Raw genomic sequence first — 23,452 nt, 5'->3', positions numbered from 1 at the left:
TAATTTCTAAACCAAGATCTATGTAGGGTGCCTAAATCTTTCTAAGAGAATAAAGAATTAAGATTGAAAATTAATTGATTAACTTCCTGAGTATTACTTCATGTAATAACTACGTCATCAACATAGGCTAACATAAACACAATAGAGGAATGAGTAAATCTTGTGAACAAAGAAGGATCAGCTCAAGTAGGTTGAAAGCCAAATTGAGAGAGAGTAGTTTTGAGTTTGGTGTAACAAGTGAAGAATTTGCTGATTTAACACTTTGTTTGGATGGATGATGGAAAATGAGAGGAAAGAAAATGGGAGGAAAGAAAATAGAAGGAAAGAAAATAAAAGGAAAAGTTAATTTTTTTTATGTTGTTTGGATGAAGAGAAAATAGATGGAAAGAAAATGGGAAAAAATTTTTCTTTTGTTTGGATGAAAGGAAAAGTAGGAAGAGAGAAAACCATAAACAAGTGAAATTACATAAATACCCTTCTTTATATTATATATAAATTATAATATATCAATGTATTTAAATTATTTCTCTAATAAAAAAATTATCTAAATTATATTTCAAAATTTTAACGTGTTTTTTTCGTTAAAAATAATAATTTTTTGAATTTATTTTGATGAATTTATTATTTTCTATTATACTTTAATGTCATAAATACAAACATATATTATTCTTTTTAAAAATATATAAATACATAATCTTGTAAAAAAATAATAAAAACTACTCATACTTTACGTTGTTAATCTCCTTAAGCATATTTTAAAAAAATTCACTAAATTGTAATTACAAAATAAAATATTCTCAAAACTTGGTAGCATTTCTTTCCAAGTATGTGAGGCCAAAAATCATATACAATTTTTATAAACATATAACAAAACGCCAAAAAAGTAATAACCAAAAGAACTCCTAGAGAGTACTATTTTATCACCAAACAACACTTTTCAAAAGGGTAATTCTTCATGGTCAGCGACATCGCCTACTTCCAAAAAATAAAATCTACATAGTTGGAGTCATCTGTACCCATCTACTTCAAAAAAATAAAGTTTCTCCGACTCAAAAATATTAACACATGATCGAATTTTACTTGTACTAAGCTGTGACCTTCTTGTTCCCAAACATTTTCAAGTTATGATTCCTGCACGAGCATATACAACAAAGACAACTTAATTCAGAGATTAGAGTTGATCATGATAATCTACTATATCGTTGTCTTTCTATTTAAACAACCAATCAATCTCAAAGTATATAAACATAAAGTGATTTTCAACCATGGTTAACATACATACATGAAGATATACCCATGAAGGGGATGATTCAGTTACCTGGCCAAGGGAGAAAAAGGGTTGCTACACCGTGGCTTCAGGATATTTACTGGCGCACTTGTTCTACCACCCTCCATTCGAGCTGATGCCACTCCACTGCCGGCAGAAGAAGATCTGGACTTCTATTTGGGACCTGAAAGTGCAGCCGAAAATAAGAATCTTCTTCTGGAAAGTAATGCACAAGGGATTGCCAGTGAACCAACAACTCCATGGAAGAATCAGAACAATACCCCCAACCTGTCGAAGATGTACCGCGATGGAAGAAACAGTCCAACACTGCATAATTAGCTGGGGTCAGTCATGGTCCACTTGGCTCAGACCCGAAATTGGAACTATTAACAATTATACTAATACTAATATCAGTATATAACACAAAAATTAAGCTATGCTTTTCTACAATAAGAATATAATTAGAACTTATCAACGGTAATTATTATGACATACATATAGATTGAAATTTAACAAAATTAAATATAAAGTATCCAATTAAAATTTCTTAAACTTTTTAAGGAGGAAACATATTTTATCTATGAGCAATTGAGAGCAAATAGAAACATGTATACTATATAGCAGTTGGGAAACGAGACCAATTCAAAGGCCATCAAAAGCTCATAGATGTCCTTACTCAAGTAGGCCCCTGCCTTTAATTTGATGGCTGCACCATACTAACTTGTCCCTCTTGTTAAATACTGTTTGCATATTGAGTGAGTAACCTTAAGTTAGAAACAAGTATACTATAGTATTAAATTGCTAATAGGGATTTCTTTTTACCAATTCAAGTTCTTTTCAGTGGCCTTGTTATTATATCTAAGTGTATATTATAGTATTAAATTGCTAGTACTACAAAAGGAGTTGATCATCATAAGGAGTTGATCATCATAAGCAGATAGTTTAAAAGCAAATATAACCTTAGCACAAAATATTCCAAGTCCTTTAATGACCTTGGTTCAACTTCAAGCACTCTTTGCTGTTCAGGGACTCAACTCTACTGATTTAGTTGCACTCTCAGGTATAAGAATCTAACAATTACTTTTGACCAATACATGACTAGCTTTTTACCACTACAAATAAATTAGAAGAAGTAAATTTTATCTTATCACCACTTTAATATCTACCATGTAAAATATCATCCATTTATCATAAATTTTCCACCACCAATCTTTCATTAAACTAAGTTAATTAAGATTCATTTTAAATTATTTAAATGTACAGCAACACTCAAGAGGTAAAACTTTTGGCATTTTCTACTTATTTTTCACACACCCACTTTTCATAGCATTATTAATCATAATGTACATAGAGTTCATAATCACTAGTGAATCCTTTTCTTTCATATGTGGACCACTCCATCAGATTTAAAAGACCTTGTGTATGTATCCAATAATAAATTATAATGATGTAGTTCTTGAGACAATCAGAGCATAAAACTGAATTGGATAAGAGCCTACTCTAACATTGGACTTAGTTACTTTGATAAGTTGATTGTATAATATTATCAAAAATCATAAATAAAAAGGAAGACCTTATGATCTTTATTTTGTGATATACTTATTATATTAATCTATTACTCTGTTATTACTAGAACACTAATATGAATTATAATATTGAACAGAACATGAAAAATATTACACGGTTACTATTTTTAACTAATATTAATTAATATTTTAAATTAATATTTTTTATCAAATTCTTATGCGTTAAAAATTATTTCTTTGTGGACCAAACAAATGAAAAAGAACTAAAACGGGGAAGGGGGAGCAGTGATGTTTGAAGAGTTAAATAATAACCTTTGTATCAAACCAACAAACACTTGGTGTGCGTGTGGTTGTTTCTGAAATAAACTGTTTCAATGCCAGCAAAAGACTCCTTCTGCTTTGTTTCTAAGGTACACTCTGTGTTTCTTTTATGATGGTTCTTCTGTTTTTTTCCTCTGAAGCTTCGGAGAAAATTGCCCCTAGGAGAAGAGGAGAGAAGAGAGAGCAGTTAAAGAACAGAACAATCCTGTTGAAAACCAAAGAATGTGGTTGGATTTTTGAATTAGGATGAAAGACCCAATTGAAAATAATGAAAAAAAACATGGATTAATTTTCCACTACAAACATAAGAATCATACATAGAACATAGAATCAGAACAATATCTCAGTTGAAAACCAAAAGAAGAATTCAAAATATGTACTGTGATGATTTTTGCATTTCATTTTTTGGGAAAAACTACCACTACAACAGAAAAAAAACGCACCTTTGGCATGAGGATGCAGGGATGAAGATGCGGTGGAGCTGTCACTACGATGATGAAGCTCATGCAGCGATGCCGACGGAGTTAGGAAGCTCTGGCGTCGCTGTTGAAGATGACGGGAAAACAGGGAAGAAGAAGAGACGTGTTTTTCTTTTCAAAACAGTGAATTAGGGATTTTGTTCTGCTACTAATGAAAGGGCATATATGTAATTTTATCTATTTTGGCACTTTCATCCCAGTTTTCTTCGCAGCTTTGGGCGGAAAAAAATAAGCTGGGCCCTACATACGCTTTTTTGTTTTCCAAGCAATTTCCCTGCTGATCCAAACAGAGGAAAATTAAATTTTCCACCTATTTTCTTTCCCTTTGTTTTCTTTCCTCCTAAATTCTCTTAAAACAAACACTGTGTAAATCCCCAAGGTTGCTACATGTACTCTATTTTAGTTAAGTCTCCGTTTAGAAAGGCGTAGTTGAAGTCAAACGGACTTAAACACCACTATTTTAATAGAGCAATCATGAGCAATGTTGTAAGAATTGGACCGAATTGACAAGTTTGATCGAAAAACTGGTGAATCGAACTCTCAACTGATCCGGTCCAATAATATGACTGTTTAAAGATTAAAATCGGTGAGAATCGTTCAAAATCGACAAGAACTAGTTAAAATTAGTAAAAACCAATAAAAATTGTTCTAAAAAAATTTTAAAATTGTTGAAAATGTAATTTGGACCTGGGTCCTCTTGTTTTTGCATGCTTCCTTGTCACTAAACTATGTTATCCCTTGTTATTTTATATGCAAATTATTAATTATATAATAAAAATATACAATAATTTTATTAATATTATTTTAATTTTATATTCACTTATATTTAAATTAATTATATTTTTTATTATTCATAATTATTAATATAAACGTTATTAAACATATATAAATAAAAATATCAAATATTTTTATTAATTACAATATTATTATTCTTTTTATATATGATTATATGATATTTATTAAATATTATTTTTTAATAAAAATAATATAATAAATATAAACTAATTAATTATTTATTGAAATAAAAAATAGTTACTTTAGTATGAAAATAAAATTAAAAAATCTTTATTATGAATAAATACTAGAATTTTATATATTTATTTAATAATAATTGGATTATAACTTGTTAAATATAATTTGTTGAAACTTGATTGTTTTTAAAATATTAGTGAAAATATTTATTTTAAATTTTAATTGTAAACTTTTGACTATTTTATATTTTGTATGGACTTTACTAGATAGACAATGATTTTTGTAAACAATATGAACAATTGCTCTATAATTGGCCCAATAAAGTAAAAACACATTACACCTAAATCTTAATATTAGGATAACCAGCACACCTAGTGAATTAAATATCTGATGTATCTATTGTTCACATTATTTAGTATTTTCATTGTTTATCTATACTTTTTCATTTTTTATTTACGTAAGATTGGTTTAACTAGTAATTTATCGATTAAACTAATAAACCAGTAACTTAATCGGCTCAATCACCAATTCGGTTCTTACAACTATGATCGTGATAACAAAGTTGGAGGTTTGATGATAGGAATAAAAATCTTATCAAAATCGACTCCACACTACTGATGACAGCCTTGGCCGCAAGTCTGGCCTGAGACTTCAAAACTGAATTGTCTGGAGCTCATTTTATAGCACAAACCCATGGACAACAAATGATTGTAGAGTTTGGAGGTGGTGTAGTGAGGGTCCAAGTGTTGTTTCTTAGAAGGGATTTATATTCTTCCTTCATGGCATCGATCCAATAAGGACATGTGAAAGCTTGTTTTGTGGAAGAAGGAACATTCTGTACAAAAGATGAAGTTCAGGAGAGACAGCAAGAAGAGCTTTAGGCTTGTGAATGCCAGCTTTGAATCTTGTTATCATAGGGTGTTGATTCAAGGTAACTGTTGTAGAATCATGTGAAGATGAATTCGTTCTTAGTAGCTAAATTTCTATTTTTAAAATTGGCATAGTGCCTTAAGGTTCATTAACAGAAAGTATAGGGGTAAGAAGGTCTATGAAGAATTTTATTGTCCTACAAAAAAGACTTAAAGATAGTAGAGAAAAATTCTTTGACATTGTCAGTTTGCAAAGCTTTAAGAGAACAACCTATTTGTTTTTCAAAAAGGTTCTTAAATTAAACTAGAACTTGAAGGACTTGAGCTCTAGATTGCAGCAAATATAAGCATGTAAAACGAGTAAATGCATCTACAAAACTAATATAATATTTGTATGACCCCACACATTCACATATACTAATTCAAGAAGAGAGTGATATTTAGTAGTAGAATCAGAAAATGGTAATGTGTGCATTTTAGCAAGCCAATAATCAACACAAAAGAAAGGTTCAATTTTATTGGAATTGGTAGGAACATTACCATATTGTATCACAGCTTTAACAATGGCATTTGATGGATAGCCAGACCTTTGATGCTAGATTTTATTAGAAGAAGTACAATGAGTGAGAGAAGCACGATAAGCAAATATGTTTTTAGCAAATTTATGTAAAAAAAAGGTCTTGAAACTAATATAGGTCATTCCTAAAATATCCCTGTAGAAGGATCTCTTGGGTAATCTGTGATTTCACAAGACAATTAAAAGGGTGAAACTCAAAATAAACATTATTATCCAAACAAAATTGAGACACATTAATTAAATTCTTGGTGATCTTTGAAATATGAAACACATTATTTGTATGAGAGTTTGTCAGATATGTCATGTCAATTTTTGAAATTTAAAGACTTGTGAAATCGGCAACATATAGTTTATCAAGACCATTATAATTAGTAGAGGAGTAAAGATTTGATGGATCATTAGTTAAATGGTGCGAGGCACCTAAATTAGAAAACCATTATGCTTCTGAGATGATGGAAGAATGAGGGTTGTGAGGAAGAGGAAGGACCATGAAAACTGTGATATCGATGAAAACACTGCAATTTACAAAAAGGATGATTCCCTAAGTGAGAAGAACTTCAACTTCCTTCTCTTCCTCTCCTACCAGCAAAATTTCCTCTATCAAAGGCATTTGGAACTTAAGCAAATGATTGAGAAATGAGAAGATCAGAGCTTCTACTTCTCCAATGGTATACATGTCAGATTTTAATTCTTCAATGAGTTCATCACACAAAGCTTCTATATGATCATCAGTAGAGATTAGAGCACCAATAGCTACTAATGAGTCCACAATCTTCTTGATGTTCTTGAGTTAAGGCTTGAACTGCTTGGACTTGATTTTAGTAGAAGAAGCAAAATGAGCTTGCTGTAATTTCTCCCAATTTCAAAGGCTGACTTATAATGTACCATACTATTTTTAAAGAAACATTCATAGATTCTAAAAGCCATGAACCCAAATTGTAATCCTAAAGATTCTAATCTGTGTATGTTTTGAAAACTGTGCCTGTAACTTGATCAGCATCTGTTGCAAATTGAGGTGGTTGTGTAGCAAGTTGAATATGATCTTGGAGATTCTGACTAAGAATTACAAAAAAGGCTGAATTGGGTAGAGAAGAGGTTTGGAGGTTGCAATTGATCAGCAATCTAAGAAGCACGGACACACCAAATTACTGCCGTGTCCACGTGTCGGACACGCGGTGGACACGTGTCCGACACATCTGAGCATGTGTCGCAAAAAAAAAATTTTTTTTTACTCGGACACGCCATGACACGGCACTGGACACACGAGGACACGGCACTGGACACACGAGGACCCGGCATTGGACACGCCAGGACACGATTGGCATATAAAAATTGCAGAAATTTTTTTAAAAAAAATTACCTTTAACCCAAAAAAATCTTGGACCCCATAAGCACAAGGAGTCTCTCACACATTTTAAATAACTCATAAAAAAACAACCCTCATTTTTTAGGGGTTAGGAAGTGATTATAAGTTCAATTGTAAATTTTGACTTCATATTATATATATGATATATATTATGACTTTTGATTTTTTTTCTTAAAATTTAATATATATATGCCGTGTCCGTGTCCGGTAAAATTTTAATTTTGGTGTGTCTCCGTGTCCGTGTCCGTGTCGTGTCCCATGTCCGTGTCCGTGTCTGTGCTTCTTAGTCAGCAATGATAAACGCCATTGAAAAAGGTACCAAAGATCTCAAGCTTGTGATACCATGTGAAGTTTCTTGAATTACAAATTATTAAGAAGAAGAAGAAAGAAAACAAAAATAAACTATAGAAAACAAAGAAAGAATTTGAATAAGTAAAATTGTATTAACAAGTTTATGTTATAATTGTACATCATATACTTAACTTTTACTCATGAGCTAAACCTATATATAGTAAGACTGGGCACAGGATTCGGTGGTCCAGGAACTTTTGGACCACTTAGTGGTCCAAGTAGAAAACATGTTTTTAGAGTTTTTTATCAATTGTTACGTAGTTCTTGAACTAATTTTAATTACAAATCAACCTCATATATTTTATTTAATTATAAAAATAGTTTTTTATTTTATAAATTATTATTTTATCAATTATCAATTATATTTATTAACAATCAAATACAAAAATAACAACCAATTATATCCTCCATTCATCCTAATAATTCCAATTGATTAAAAAATTAACTTTGATCTCGTTACGTTCGTCCATGGCATCCAAATCGTGTTTCTTTGAAATTCAATCGATTGGTTTTTCAAAACAATCGATTGAATGATAACTCAATCGATTAGTTTACACTATATCACAAAACAATCGATTGAAAGTTGTAAGGTAGAATGGTAAAAAACTTCTACCAATCGATTGTTTATACTTTCCAATCGAATGAATGCCTCAAAACAATCGATTGTTGTTGTTACTCAATCGATTGAATTCACGAAAACAACATGGATTTGCCAAATACAATCGATTGGAAAGTGATGACATTGAAGTTTTAGCCAAATTCAATCGATTAGTAATGTAATCCAATCGATTGGAAGGTGATGAAGTTGAATGTTTTGCCAATTTCAATCGATTGGTAATGGTACTTAAAATTTATAAAACGTCAATGATATTTTCTTTTAAATTAATTTATAAAATTTTTTAGATTTGTGTCTTATGAAAAGTAAAAAAAAAAATTATAGTAGAGTAAAACTTAGCTGAAACCAAATAACATAGTGTAACACACATCTTTGATCAATGTTAAAAAAAATTAGCCTAATTATGTACATAAAATCCTAAAAAATACAGTTCTATCTTTTTTAATTAAGTTAGCTTTAAAATACCAATAATGCTTTTTCATGTGCTGCTTTTAATCTAAAATCCTAGAAAAAAATTGATTTAAAATATTATAATGTTATTATATTGGCACAACACTTTATTTTTGTATGATAAATATAAGTACATTTTTATATCAAGTATTTAAAGTATATAAAAATGTACTCCTATTATAAAAAAATATTTAAAAATTCATTAAATTTTTATATGTTATTAAAATTTAATAAATACAAGTACATTTTTATATGTTATTTTTAATTCAATGTACTAATAGGAGTTAAAATTAATTTATATTTAATAATTTTATACTAAAATTAATTTACTATAATTTTGTTTTATACTTCTTTTAGTATATTTTTTATATTATATAGTATTTTTTCTAGTATCTTATTGTACAATGTGTAATTCGAATTACCATTTGATTCGAAATGTGAGTAATTCGAATCAATTTGATTCGAACTTCCTCCTACTCACGTGTTCCTACTAATTCGAATTGATACAATTCGAATTATGCTTTTATAATTTGTTCTAAGTTGATTCGAATTACTTGTATGCAATGGTTGGGAATAATTGGAGCTGTATTGATTCGAATTATTAAGGAATGTAATTCGAATAAAGTTGTTTCGAATTACATTAAAGTGTGCTTTGGTGAATTCTTGTATCAGATTCTTGTTTGGCTTATATGCGTAATAAACTTCTCTCCTTGGCTTAAATACGTTTTTTACCCTCAGTTTTATATTAACTCTAAATATATTAAAAGAATTTACTCAATATATTCTAACATTTAACTAATTGCAAACACTTATCCCAAAACATATTTACAAAAATTAGAGCACTGGTTACTAATATTTTAACGAAACTAAATTTGTGCATAACACAAATAAATAAATTAAGCATACTTACTACTTGATACGCTGCTACCTTATCAATATTATATACTTTTTGTATTTTTTACTCTGCCTTACTTGAATAAAAGCAAAAGGTACTATTGATCGGCAAAATTAATTTTATAAATTACCAATCTATAAATTAATTTTATGTACCATTACCAATCGATTGAAATTGGCAAAACATTCAACTTCATCACCTTCCAATCGATTGGATTACATTACCAATCGATTGAATTTGGCTAAAACTTCAATGTCATCACTTTCCAATCGATTGTATTTGGCAAATCCATGTTGTTTTCGTGAATTCAATCGATTGTTTTGAGGCATTCATTCGATTGGAAAGTATAAACAATCGATTGGTATAAGCTTTTTACCATTCTACCTTACAACTTTCAATCGATTGTTTTGTGATATAGTGTAAACCAATCGATTGAGTTATCATTCAATCGATTGTTTTGAAAAACCAATCGATTGAATTTCAAAGAAACACGATTTGGAAGCCATGGACGAACGTAACGAGATCAAAGTTATTTTTTTAATCAATTGGAATTATTAGGATGAATGGAGGATATAATTGGTTGTTATTTTTGTATTTGATTGTTAATAAATATAATAGATAATTGATAAAATAATAATTTATAAAATAAAAAACTATTTTATAATTAAATAAAATATATGGAGTTGATTTGTAATTAAAATTAGTTCAAAGACTACGTAATAATTGATAAAAAAATTCTAAAAACATGTTTTTTACTTAGACCACTAAGTAGTCCAAAAGTTCCTGGACCACCGAATCCTGTGGCGTAAGACTGAGACTTTGTGCTCAGACTTCAAGACTTCAAAACAAAAACTTAATACAACTACTTTGTACTAAATAAAGAAGGGAATAACTATTTAAATGCTTTTCATAGTAGATAAAATCTTTTAACTTTATTTTTTTCTATTTGGGTGATATTGCTTTAAAATTATTTTTAGGATCTCGTTCTAAAAAATTAAACTCAAACTTATTAGATGTGATCTTTTGAACTTTTAAAAATTGTATTAGATCATTTTTTATGATTCTTTAAAATAGTGAAACTATCAATAAATGTTGATATGTAAAAAACATACCTTTTTTTTTTTTCTTGAACATTAGTCTTTTTCTTTAAAAAAATTAATTTTTTATTTTCTTTTATCATTATAGCCGTAGGAAGTTTAGAATATATATATATATATATATATATATATATATATATATATATATTACTATAATAAATATAAAAAAATATAATGTATACTTATTTAATATTTGAATTTTTTTACTAGTAAAAAATTACATTAAAGAACTAATAAAATATAAAAGAATATTAATTAAATGGATAAAAGATTATCTAATTTTTCAAAGATGATACATGAAAATATAATTGTTTAAAACTTAAAAGATTAAAACTTTAAATATAATAACATTAATACTTATTAAATATCTTAATTTTGTATCTAAAAAATTAATTTAAAATTAATAAAACATAAAATAACATTAAATTGAATTGAGAAAAAAATTAAACAATTAATCAATGTCCATTGCTATAACATGCATGCCAAATAACAAAAGTCCAAAACCATTATGCTAAAATATCCAACTCAAAGCAAAGCTATTATGTTGAATTTAAGATAAAAAAAAGTACACTGACAAAAAAAATGATAAAAAAAAGTACTATGTGATTGAGTTATGTGAGTATCAAGCGCATCTAATTAACTTTGCATAAAAAAATTATTGCAACTAAATAAGCTTATCATCACCTTTAAAAAAGTTCTCATTTTGCTAGAATATATTTTTGGGGTGGGAGGGCATGGCCCTATTGCCATTGAAAAGCTCTACCACTGCGAAAAATAAATTTTAAGAGTTTATTTTTGTCAATTGAACTAAGAAAAACATAATGAGTGTTCGAATATTGCAGTTAAAACAGTGATGATGAGGAGTTTTTTTTAAATTAATATTCATGTAAGTTGTTAAATTATTATATGTGCAAATTATTTTTATAGTACTCAAAGTTATCAAAAAATCCTAGTTTTGCTTCCGCTAAAAGAGATATAATATTACATGAATTTTCTAAATCAATTTCTGATACGTGAATCTCCTTTTCTTATATTTATATAAATTGTCCTAGCTAATTAAGCTTTATGTTAATTAGTAAAAAGTGGCACCCTAAGGCGATTTAAGTTTGGAATTCATTTTCAAAAAGCATGTAATTCATCCCACGATGTTGAGCGTGCAAAGTTGAGTATAAATCATCGCGGGGTGCAGTAAATAACGCTTTAAAGCTCAAATCACAAGGATCTGGAACGATTCAAGTGTTATTATAACATACAAAAACCTGGGATAATTTACTCATTCCCAAAAAGTTGAAAGGAGAAAGACGATTTATGTGAACTAGAGAATCACAACACCCATTCGTGATTTATTTTCATTGTTTTGAGTCCTCCATTTTCACTTTCACAGCATAGCTTGGTAATTGATGTGTAGTGTTTTATTTTTGTTAGAGATTGTTCATAATGAAATTTAGTTATTTGTTTTGGAGATTGGTATTTTGTTCGGATTATAGGTTTAAAATTTTGTGATTACATGAATATGATATATGTTACAGTTGTTAAATTATGACTTTGACATTTAATATTAGGGATAATAATGAAGGCTTTTTCGTTTTCTTTGTTAGAGGTTGTTCATGATGAAATTAAATTAGTTATTTGTTTTGGATCGGAGATTGGTATTTTGGTCAGATTATAGGTTTAAAATTTTGTGATTACATGAATATGATATATGTTAATGTTATGAATGTCACGTTAAATATCAGGGATAATAACGAAGGCTTCTAATTGAGTTATTGTATGTTAATAATTTAGTTTATAGATTTGCCTTAATTTATGTTATTATATGTTATTTGTTTCTAATTATGCATTGTTTTTTTTCGATGTGTAAGGAATATTTATAGGCAATAGAAGATGATAATGGATGATCGTATTGTGCCTTATTTAGAGTGTTAGGTTATATTATGTTGCCAGGTTAAATGGTTATTGGTTTAAACTTGATGAGATACTAATTAATTAGTGCATTTGTGGAATGATGACAATTCGAGACACATACGTTTCACATGTTCTTTTAGGAGTGCACGATAACCTTACATAATAATCTTATAGATGGACATGTAGTTAGTGGATGTCTGAGTGACTTTAAAATGTTGATAGAAGAGGAAAGCCAACATAAGTGTGGTTTCAAGATTTGTTTTATGAGCAGCCACCAGATGAATGCATTGATGAGTTTATAGTATCGTATGCATGGTTTCAGAACAAGTTCAAGGTCATGCCCCCTAATGCAATAGAGGATACTATGTGGGTTTATGCACGGAGTTACATTATGATGTTGCCTGTGATACTTTTCAAGGACAAGTCTAGTGTTAGAGTTCATCTAAGCTGGTTGCCTTATGTTGTTGACCTTGACAGCCTTAGAAAATATAGTTGCGGATCAGCCATTTTATCCTGATTGTACAGGTATTTATAGAGTTGCTAAACAGAATGTGAAAAACTTACTTGGGCTGCTAACATTACTACAACCTTGTATTTTTGGCACTTTCCTATATTCCGTCCTAGAGGATTTGACACAATTCTTTGGCCGCTTGCATCAAGGTGGGTAGTTTTTAAAAGTGAGGTTCATTTTGCAATAGTTTATTGTATTTTATTTCCTAAGTTTAATGGTTATCATCATGGATCCTTCAGGTGGAATAGGTTCTGTTCATACCCTGGCCCAATAATAAAGGCCCAGGATCAAGCAAAAGACCTAATCCAGAGGGTTGGGCCTCACCAGTACCAATCTTCATCCTATGAAGTCGGTACTCACCACGACCTGTTCTAAAGAAGTCGGGCACGAGATTAGCCGGCGGATAAACACTCATTCAAATGAGTAACTGCCCCTAGAATCTCTCTAACCACTTCCACGAGCCATATCTTAACCTCCCTAAGATAATGGGACGGTTAACACCCTAAAAATATGGCACTACTCCAACGGTGGTTATTGGTTCACCGCTATAAATACACTGACACCCCTCAGGTATCTCTAAGTCCAATAGTCTCTAGACCTGCTCACACTCTTGCTAACTTAGGCATCGGAGTGTCTTTGCAGGTACCACCCCCATCTCCTCGCCCAAACAAGTCGGACGGAGCCTCCCGAGTTACAGATCCATTCGGAATCCTCCTCCTTCACACATTTGGGCCAACCAATTCCATCCAGCCCATCAATCTCCGGTTACCCACCGTAACATTGGCGCCGTTGCCGGGGACCCGAGAGATCAACCACTGATGGCGAACAGATCCCACGAAGAAGTTCATGTGGAGACAGATTCTGAACAAGAGAATCTGGACACAGACAATAACGATGCGGACTTCACCCTCCAACAGAAAATTAATGATCAACACAGGAAAGGTACCTCCGGAGTAAAAAACCCGAAGGTAAACTCTTCAGAAGGGCGCGAATCAGAGAAAGAGGGACCACCCCATGTAACTGAACTCATGGGATTAGTCCACAGTCGTCTGGAACAGTTAGAACAAGAACGGGAGCGACAAAAAGAAACTGAAAAGAACCTAAAAAAGGAGATGGAACGACGAAAAGAGTTAGAAAGAAAACTCTTAACGTTAGAATCCTCCCTCAAAGGTCGCAACTCCCGCGGCGAACGAGAAGAGCCGGGGAGGACCCTTTCAGCGAGGACATAATGAGGGCAAAAGTTCCAAGGAACTTCAAAAGCCCTTATATGGACCTCTATGACGGAACCACGGATCCAAAGCATCACCTGAGCAACTTCAAAAGTCGGATGTACCTAGCCGATGCTTCCGACGCCACGCGATGCAAAGCTTTCCCGACCACTCTATCGAAAGCAGCGATGAAGTGGTTCGATAGCCTCCCTCCGAGGTCGGTTACTAGCTTTGAAGACCTCTCAAGAAAGTTTTTGATGAGGTTCTCTATCCAGAAAGACAAAGTGAAACATGCACCGAGCCTCCTGGGAATAAAACAGGAGGTCGGAGAATCCTTACGAGCCTATATGGAAAGGTTCAATAAAGCGTGTTTAGAGATTCAAGACCTGGCCACAGAGGCAGTCATAATGGGGTTAGTCAATGGACTCAGAGAAGGTCCCTTCTCACAATCCATATCTAAAAGACACCCCGTTTCTCTAAATGATGTACAGGAAAGAGCTGAAAAGTACATCAATATGGAGGAAAACGCTAAGTTGAGAGACCTGAGTTGGCGACCTGGGCTCCCCCCTCAACAAAAGAGAGGGAAAGGGAAACTAAGAAAAAGGAGGAACTCGGTCTCGAGAGACCAAGAAAATACCACTCTTATACTCCTCTGAAAGTTTCTATAGTGGATGTATACAGAGAGATTTGTAACACTGAAAGACTGCCACCCCCTAGACCCATTAAAAATAAAAAAGGGGGGAGCCGCAGCGACTACTGTGAGTACCATAAAATATATGGTCACTCCACAAACAACTGTTACGACCTTAAAAATGTGATAGAAAAGTTGGCCAAAGAAGGTCGGCTTGATAGATATCTCATAGAAAGGTCGGACGGTCATGGAAAGAGAAAGCGAGACGATATGGATAGAAGAGACCCACAGCCGCAGACTCCAGAGAGACATATCCATATGATCTCAGGAGGGTTCGCGGGAGGGGGACTCACCAAATCCTCTCGCAAAAGACTTCTCAAAAGAGTCTACCAGGTCGGAGAAGAGTCATCCGACCTCCCTACCATTTCATTCACAAAAGAAGATGGGCAAGGAATAATCCCTGGACACGATGATCCAGTAGTAATAAATATAATCCTGGCGAATGCCCATCACCACAGAACCCTAGTAGACTAAGGAAGCTCAGCGGACATCCTTTTTAAGCCCGCTTTTGACAAGCTAGGGTTGGATGAGAAAGAATTAAGAGCCTAACCCGACACCCTATACGGATTAGGGGACACGCCAATAAAACCACTGGGATTTTTGCCCTTCCACACCACTTTTGGAAAAGGAGAAAAATCAAAGACTCTGAGTATAGACTTCATAGTCATTGATGTGGGGTCAGCATATAATGCTTTAATCGGCAGAGCTACCCTTAATCGACTCGGAGCCGTGGTATCCACTCCCCACCTTTGCATGAAATTCCCAACCTCAGCAGGGATAGCAACGGTAAGAGGGGATCAAAAGTTGGCAAGGAAATGCTACAATGAAAGCCTAAATCTGAGAGGAAAGGGAAGAGAAGTTCACACAATAGAGCTCGGCGGCGCAAGGGCCAGAGAAGAGCTGCGACCACAACCGGGAGGAAAAACCGAGGAGATACAGGTCGGTAAAGAGGAAGGGAAAAATATCATATAGGAGCCAACCTAGGGGAAACCCTAAAACAAGAATTGACTAAGCTCCTAAGAGATAACTCCGACCTCTTCGCCTGGAAGGCCTCTGACATGCCTGGGATAGACCCCGAGCTCATGTCCCACAAGCTCTCGATTTATCCGGGATCCCGACCTGTACAGCAAAGAAGACGCAAGCTCGGCCCAGAACGAGCCCTAATAGTAGAAGAACAAGCACAGGCGCTCCTAGAAGCTGGCTTCATCAGAGAAGTCAAGTACCCAACATTGCTAGCCAATGTAGTGCTAGTCAAAAAACAAAATGGCAAATGGAGAATGTGTGTCAACTATACCGACTTAAATAAGGCATGTCCCAAGGACCCTTATCCACTGCCAAGTATTGATACCCTAGTGGACTCTAGCTCGGGGTATCAATACTTATCATTTATGGACGCCTACTCGGGATATAATCAAATCCCAATGTATGAGCCAGACCAGGAGAAGACATCATTCATCACACCCAGAGCTAATTTCTGCTACGTGGTCATGCCATTCGGATTGAAGAATGCAGGAGCCACATATCAAAGGTTGATGAATAAGGTGTTTTCCTCTCACCTTGGGAGTCTAATGGAAGTATACGTCGACGACATGCTAGTAAAGACCAAGAAAGAAGTCGACCTCTTGTCAGACCTCTCACAAGTCTTTGACACCATAAGGCTGCACGGGATGAGACTAAATCCCGCAAAGTGCGCCTTCGCGGTGGAGGCAGGAAAATTTCTAGGGTTTATGCTAACACAAAGAGAGATCAAAGCCAACCCCGATAAGTGTAGAGCCATCCTAGAAATGAAAAGCCCGACTTGTTTGAGAGAAGTCCAGCAGCTGAATGGCTGACTTGCAGCTCTCTCCAGATTTTTGGCAGGATCGGCGCTAAAATCCCTTCCACTGTTCTCCTTATTGAGAAAAGGATGTCAGTTTGAATGGACTCCTGAATGCGAGGAGGCGTTCCAGGAATTCAAAAAGTTTTTAAGCCAACCTCCTATTCTGACCCGACCAGTACCTGGAAAAGACCTCGTCCTATACTTATCTGTAGCAGACAAGGCTGTCTCATCAGCCCTAATAAGAGAAGATGAGGTCGGACAACATCCAGTATATTTCATCAGCAAAATTCTACAAGGCCCTGAGCTAAGGTACCACAAACTAGAGAAGTTTCCTACTCCTTAGTAATAGCCTCACGAAGGCTACGGCCTTACTTTCAAGCTCACGCAATAAGAGTCCATACGAACCAACCCATGAAGCAAATCCTCCAAAAGACGGATGTTGCAGGAAGAATGATTCAATGGGCAATAGAGCTCTCCGAGTTCGACTTAAGATATGAAACTCGGACGGCGATCAAAGCCCAATGCCTCGCCGACTTCATTGCAGAATACGCAGGGGATCAGGAGGAAAAACCAACTACGTGGGAACTCTATGTAGACGGATCCTCCAACAAAACAGGAAGTGGCGCAGGCATAATATTGGTAGATGAAAGAGGAACCCAGATAGAGGTTTCCCTAAAATTTGAATTTCCAGCTTCAAATAATCAGGCAGAGTATGAAGCCTTGATTGCTGGATTAAAGCTGGCAGAAGAAGTCGGTGCTACAAAGGTGATGATATACAGCGACTCACAAGTGGTGACTTCCCAGATAAGCGGAGAGTATCAGGCAAAGGACCCAAATATGAAGAGGTACTTGGAGAAAACTCTAGAGCACCTTGGGCGCTTTGCAGAAACCGAGGTTAAACACATAACTCGGGATCTGAACAGCAGAGCGGATGCCCTATCCAAGTTAGCAAGTACCAAGCCAGGAGGGAACAACAGAAGCCTGATCCAAGAAACCCTCCAGGAACCCTCAGTAGTAAAAATAGAAGACAAACAAGAAGTACTTGAGGTATTCGGTTTAAACCTCGGATGGATGAACCCCTTGGTCGAATACATGAAATTCGACATCCTCCCTAAAGAGGAGAAAGAGGCTAAAAAGATCCGAAGGGAAGCACAACACTACACCTTGGTGAGAAATATTCTCTACAGAAGGGGGATATCAACACCATTATTAAAGTGTGTACCGACCTCAAGAACTGCCGAGGTATTGGAGAAAGTACATAGTGGGATCTGCCGAAACCATCTCCGAGCAAGGTCACTAGCCAGGAAAGTAATCCGAGCTGGATTCTACTGGCCGACCTTGCAGAAAGATGCCACAGAATTTGTGAAAAAGTGTCAACCATGTCAGATGCATGCAAATTTCCACGTGGCTCCACCAGAAGAGCTCATCAGTATCACTTCTCCATGGCCCTTTGCAAAATGGGGAATGGATTTGTTAGGCCCTTTTCCCCAAGCGCCAGGACAAGTCAAATACCTGATCGTGGGAATAGATTACTTCACAAAGTGGATAGAAGCAGAACCATTGGCCACCATCACCGCTCAAAGAAGTCGGAGGTTCCTCTACAAAAATATCATCACAAGATATGGGATACCTTATTCCATTACTACAGATAATGGAACCCAATTCACCGATTCTACCTTCAGAAGCTTAGTAGCCAGTATGAAATTCAAATACCAGTTCACCTCGGTGGAGCACCCGCAAGCCAATGGGCAAGCCGAGGCAGCCAACAAAGTCATACTGGCAGGGCTAAAGAAAAGATTACAAGAAGCAAAAGGAGCTTGGGCTGAAGAGCTCCCCCAAGTGCTATGGGCTTACAGGACAACGCCCCAATCCGCCACTGGAGAAACGCCCTTCCGACTAGTCTATGGCATAGAAGCAATGATACCAATAGAAATCAATGAACAAAGCCCAAGGGTAATTCTCCATGACGAGATCGGAAACATACAGGGGCACAAAGAGGAGCTCGACTTGCTCCCCGAAGTCCGAGAAGATGCCCATATAAGAGAAGCAGCATTGAAGCAAAGGATGACTACAAGGTACAACAAAAAAGTCATTCGAAGAACATTTTCTCCGGATGACTTGGTCTTAATCAGAAACGACATTGGAGTCAACAAATCAGGGGAAGGAAAACTCGCTGCTAATTGGAAGGGACCATACAAAGTCAATGAAGTTTTAGGAAAAGGTTATTATAAAGTAACCGACCTGAACGGCACTGAGTTCCCAAGGTCGTGGCATGCTTGTAATATGAAAAGGTACTACAGTTAAAAAGCGAACTCTACTCCCTGATGTACTCTTTTCCCAACTTCATGAATTTTTCCCAAAATCAAAGGGTTTTTTCTGGAGAATGGTTTTTAATGAGGCATCATAGTAGAGGCTAAGGGAAAAAAGGCTATTAAAAACCTTTAGTAGCAAGAAGGTACCTCCCCAATCAATAAAGATCTTTTTTCATTTACAATATCTCTTATAAACTCCTTTCTATTTTCTAAGTCTTTCTACGAAACGCGCCGACTTAAGCTCGACAAAACGTGAAAATTCCATGAACCGACCTAGATGGTCGTCAGGATAAAACGACGAGGTACAAGTCGGTGTAATGAGGTTATAAAAGTTGATCGTAAAATAAAAACTCGGAAACATCCCGACTCATAAGTCGAAAGGGAAAAACCAAGTACAAAAGAAAACGAATCGCAAAAATAACCTAAGTCATAAGAACTCAATAAAATAAAGTTGAGTATAAGAGATAACAAAAAAGAGATTAAAGGCTGTCAAAAAGTCCTTAAACAAAAGGGCTCAGAAAAACAGACAAGCCAAAGAGAAAGGTTTTCAGAAAAAGATCAAGGGGACTTCGAAAAATCAAAATCAGAAAAGCATACACGCATAAGGTAACTTAAACCCTTATCCAAAAAAGGGTATTTATTTTGTTAAGTTAAAACCCTTATTAAAAAGGGTATTTTTAAAATATTTTGTTTACAGCCTTAAAAGGCCAAAAAAAATCGTCCAAACGCCACCAACAAACAAAGAGTTTAAAAAAGGGGGGACTCACAGGCCGAGCCCCCATATAGCCATAAAAAAAATATTTCTGCAGAGGAGTAGACGGATCACCACCACCAGAGTCAGGAAGAGCGCCACCAGGATCAGGAAGAGAGGCAACCACGGGAGATGAAGAGGAAGTCAGAGGAACAACAGAAGAACTCGAAGCGTCCTTGGAACGAGGAGGGGACTCAATAATCCTCTGCCCCCGAGTCTTCAATTCTGACTCGGAAATGATTACAGGGGCAGGAGGATCCACAATAACACCATCAATGACGACCTTGTCTGGATCTAAAGGAGAAAGATCCATGTCAGGAGCAATAACTCCGACCTGCTCCTTGAAAATCCTCCAAGCCTCCTCGGCACCATCAGCGACAGAATCCTCCAACTCGGCATACGCATTTCGAGAGTTCAGCAAATCCTTCTTCATAGACACAAGATCTTGAAATAAACTCTGATAACTCTCCTGTGATGTCTTCCTCAAACTCGCCTCCATGTTGCATTGGGCTCGCAACTTACTCTCCTTCTCCCGAAGGCTATCTCTCTCCGCCCTCAGCATGGCGACCTCCTCCTTCAACTCCCTCTCATGCTCCTGATAAGAAAGAAGCCTCCCCTCCAGCTCCTCAACCTTCGAGGTTAACCCCAAAGAGCTGAGAGGAGTCTTCTCAAAAATATCCAAAAGCTTGCCACAAACACCTGCCGCCCTAAAACTCTCCTCAGCCAAAGTGGTGAGGTGGTTTCGAACAGAAACATCATCCATACTTATATGAGGATAGATGTTCTTTCGGACGAATGCAAGAGCATCCGCCTTAACCCCACCATCGAAAGAAGAGCCAGACTCTAAAGTCTTGCGCTTCTTCTTCTCTGGCTCAGAATGAAGTTAGGCGGAGGGGAGCGGCCGAGATAAAGCTGAAGAAGAAATCACAATGGGCTGAGAGGGAGTCCCCACGTTCTGAGGAGGAGGAGAGATGATCGCCCTGGTGCCACCAGCCCTGGCCCGGGACTTTGCTTTAGCCTCCTGAACTCTCTGGTAAGATTCTTGAGCATTCTTCCTTGCCATATCTGCAAAAGAAACAAATAGCAAAAACAACAAGTCGTCATTACCTCAAAAACGGCAGATATAAGTCGGAAGTAAGGAATATATATATATACATATATATAAGCTACCTAGTTGCGACTGAACAAAAGTCGGCGATCCCTGGAGGAATTTCCTAGTATCCAAGTATGGGGCTCTCCCCCACACTTCTCGGAAAAATCCCACAATGGCCGCCTCTACCTCATCCAGGTTGTCCAGACCGTACTTCTCACAGGGGGAGGCCTCCAACCAATAGAGGGGAAAGCGAGGGGAAGAATTCTCATCCAAGAAAAAGGGGTGGTGACCCTCTACAGCTTGCACTTTGAAAAAATAATTTTTGAAGTCGTGGAAGGATTCGTCAAAAAGGGTGAAAATTCTCCGATCTTGTATGGCTCGGAAAGACACCAATTGTTGCTTATTGTTTAGCCCACTAAAGGGTTTGGTCATATGGAAAAGATAGAAAAAAAATCCTCAAAGAGGTCGGGAACTCCAAAGCCTGGCTAATAAATTGATAAATTTTCAAAAAACCCCAAGAGTTGGGGTGAAGCTGGGTAGGGGCAACTCGACAGTGGTGCAAAACAGACATCTCAAAATTCGAAAAAGGAAGAAAAACACTCAAACGGGTGATCATACATTCATACATAAAGAAAAAATGAGGGGCCGCCTCATTGGTCCTCCCAAAACAAACTCGGTCTTCTGGACCTGGGACTACCAACTCATACTTTGGTTCGTCCTCCTCAGAAGTACAAATTCTGTGGTGAGTACGAAGATGGGTAATAAACTCAGCATCAACCAAGGGTTCCTCCCCTAGGACCGTGACATCAACCCATTGAGAAAGAATATCTATGGAAGCCATTTCTTTTTCTTATAAAGGGTGACAAAAACCTACAAAAGAAAAAGAAAAGGAAAATAAAAAACACGGTCTCTAAAGGGAGGAGATACGGAACCAAAATCTACAAACCAACCTATCTATCTACAAAATAAAAGCATGCAAACACAAAGCATGTTACGAAAGAAGAAAACCTAACCTTTATCCAAAAATGAAGGTTGGAAGAAGCAGAAGTCTCCAAAACACAAGAATGCAGCACGAACGAAGAAAGAAGAAATTTGAAAAATTGCAGAAACGAAAAAATGAAAGAGAGGAAAAGTATTTATAAACATGCTAAGGGGCATAATGGTAAAAGCGGGGCAGTCATTAATGAGAATGCACCGTTACCAAGACCTACCACATCCCTAACGGACACGACGCTTGATTAGACGTAACTGTCAGAACCAAAAGGACACGGAAAGTCACGTCGGTTTCAGAAAATCACGTCGGTCCTCCAACAAGTCGGCTACGACCCCGAGCAGAATACTCGAACCCAAATCTTGAAAAAATTGGGCTCGAGTAGGGGCACTGTTCATACCTTGGCCCAATAATAAAGGCCCAGGATCAAGCAAAAGACCTAATCCAGAGGGTTGGGCCTCACCAGTACCAATCTTCATCCTATGAAGTCGGTACTCACCACGACCTGTTCTAAAGAAGTCGGGCACGAGATTAGCTGGCGGATAAACACTCATTCAAATGAGTAACTGCCCCTAGAATCTCTCTAACCACTTCCACGAGCCATATCTTAACCTCCCTAAGATAATGGGACGGTTAACACCCTAAAAATATGGCACTACTCCAACGGTGGTTATTGGTTCACCGCTATAAATACACTGACACCCCTCAGGTATCTCTAAGTCCAATACTCTCTAGACCTGCTCACACTCTTGCTAACTTAGGCATCGGAGTGTCTTTGCAGGTACCACCCCCATCTCCTCGCCCAAACAAGTCGGACGGAGCCTCCCGAGTTACAGATCCATTCGGAATCCTCCTCCTTCACACATTTGGGCCAACCAATTCCATCCAACCCATCAATCTCCAGTTACCCACCGTAACAGGTTCCATCCCTCGTCAAATGAGAAGGGTCCTGGGATCATTACTACACGGCATAAACTCGACAAGTTGACTGTAGATCATGTAAGTTTGAGATTCTATATCTGGTTTCAACCATAATTTGTTGTTATTATTTTTCTTGATCATACTTGCATGTATTTATTTATTTTATGCTAATTTTTGTTAATTGTGAGATTGTAATTCATTCGTTACTCTTGAATTATGTTGCAGTTCTTTCGTATTGTATTTTATTTCGATATGGTACTTTTGAGTTAAATTCGACTTGAGTTATATGTGTAAATAAAGAAAACAACTAGAAAGCCACAAAGTTATTAAGTAAAATAACATAGAAAAATCATGAAGTCACTAACAACATAAATAATATCCTTGATAAAGGAAAGTTACATAACACAAAAAAGTGCAACACGAAAATAGGAATGTAAATCGTGCAAATTGCTAGAACATAACAG

The 23,452-nt window shown here is 35.7% G+C and overlaps 1 long non-coding RNA gene across 2 annotated transcripts; it reads right to left on the bottom strand.

Annotated features, from left to right (window-relative positions):
• Positions 1-773: 773 nt before the first annotated feature.
• On the bottom strand, positions 774-3,733 carry LOC130954765 (uncharacterized). Of its 2 annotated transcripts, none has more exons than XR_009076413.1 (4): positions 3,558-3,733; positions 3,106-3,319; positions 1,319-1,594; positions 774-1,131 (listed from the first exon to the last, which is right to left on the bottom strand). It is a non-coding gene; the product is annotated as an uncharacterized LOC130954765 (long non-coding RNA). The 2 variants fall into 2 exon arrangements; XR_009076412.1 differs by having other exon boundaries at positions 3,106-3,272.
• Between the last annotated feature and the right edge of the window lie 19,719 nt (positions 3,734-23,452).

The sequence above is a fragment of the Arachis stenosperma genome, chromosome 10, assembly GCF_014773155.1.
Source record: "Arachis stenosperma cultivar V10309 chromosome 10, arast.V10309.gnm1.PFL2, whole genome shotgun sequence".
In the NCBI taxonomy this organism is placed as follows: Eukaryota; Viridiplantae; Streptophyta; class Magnoliopsida; order Fabales; family Fabaceae; genus Arachis; species Arachis stenosperma.
The sequence above is the reverse complement of the archived record's forward strand: the minus strand, read 5'-3'. Positions and strand labels throughout refer to the sequence as shown.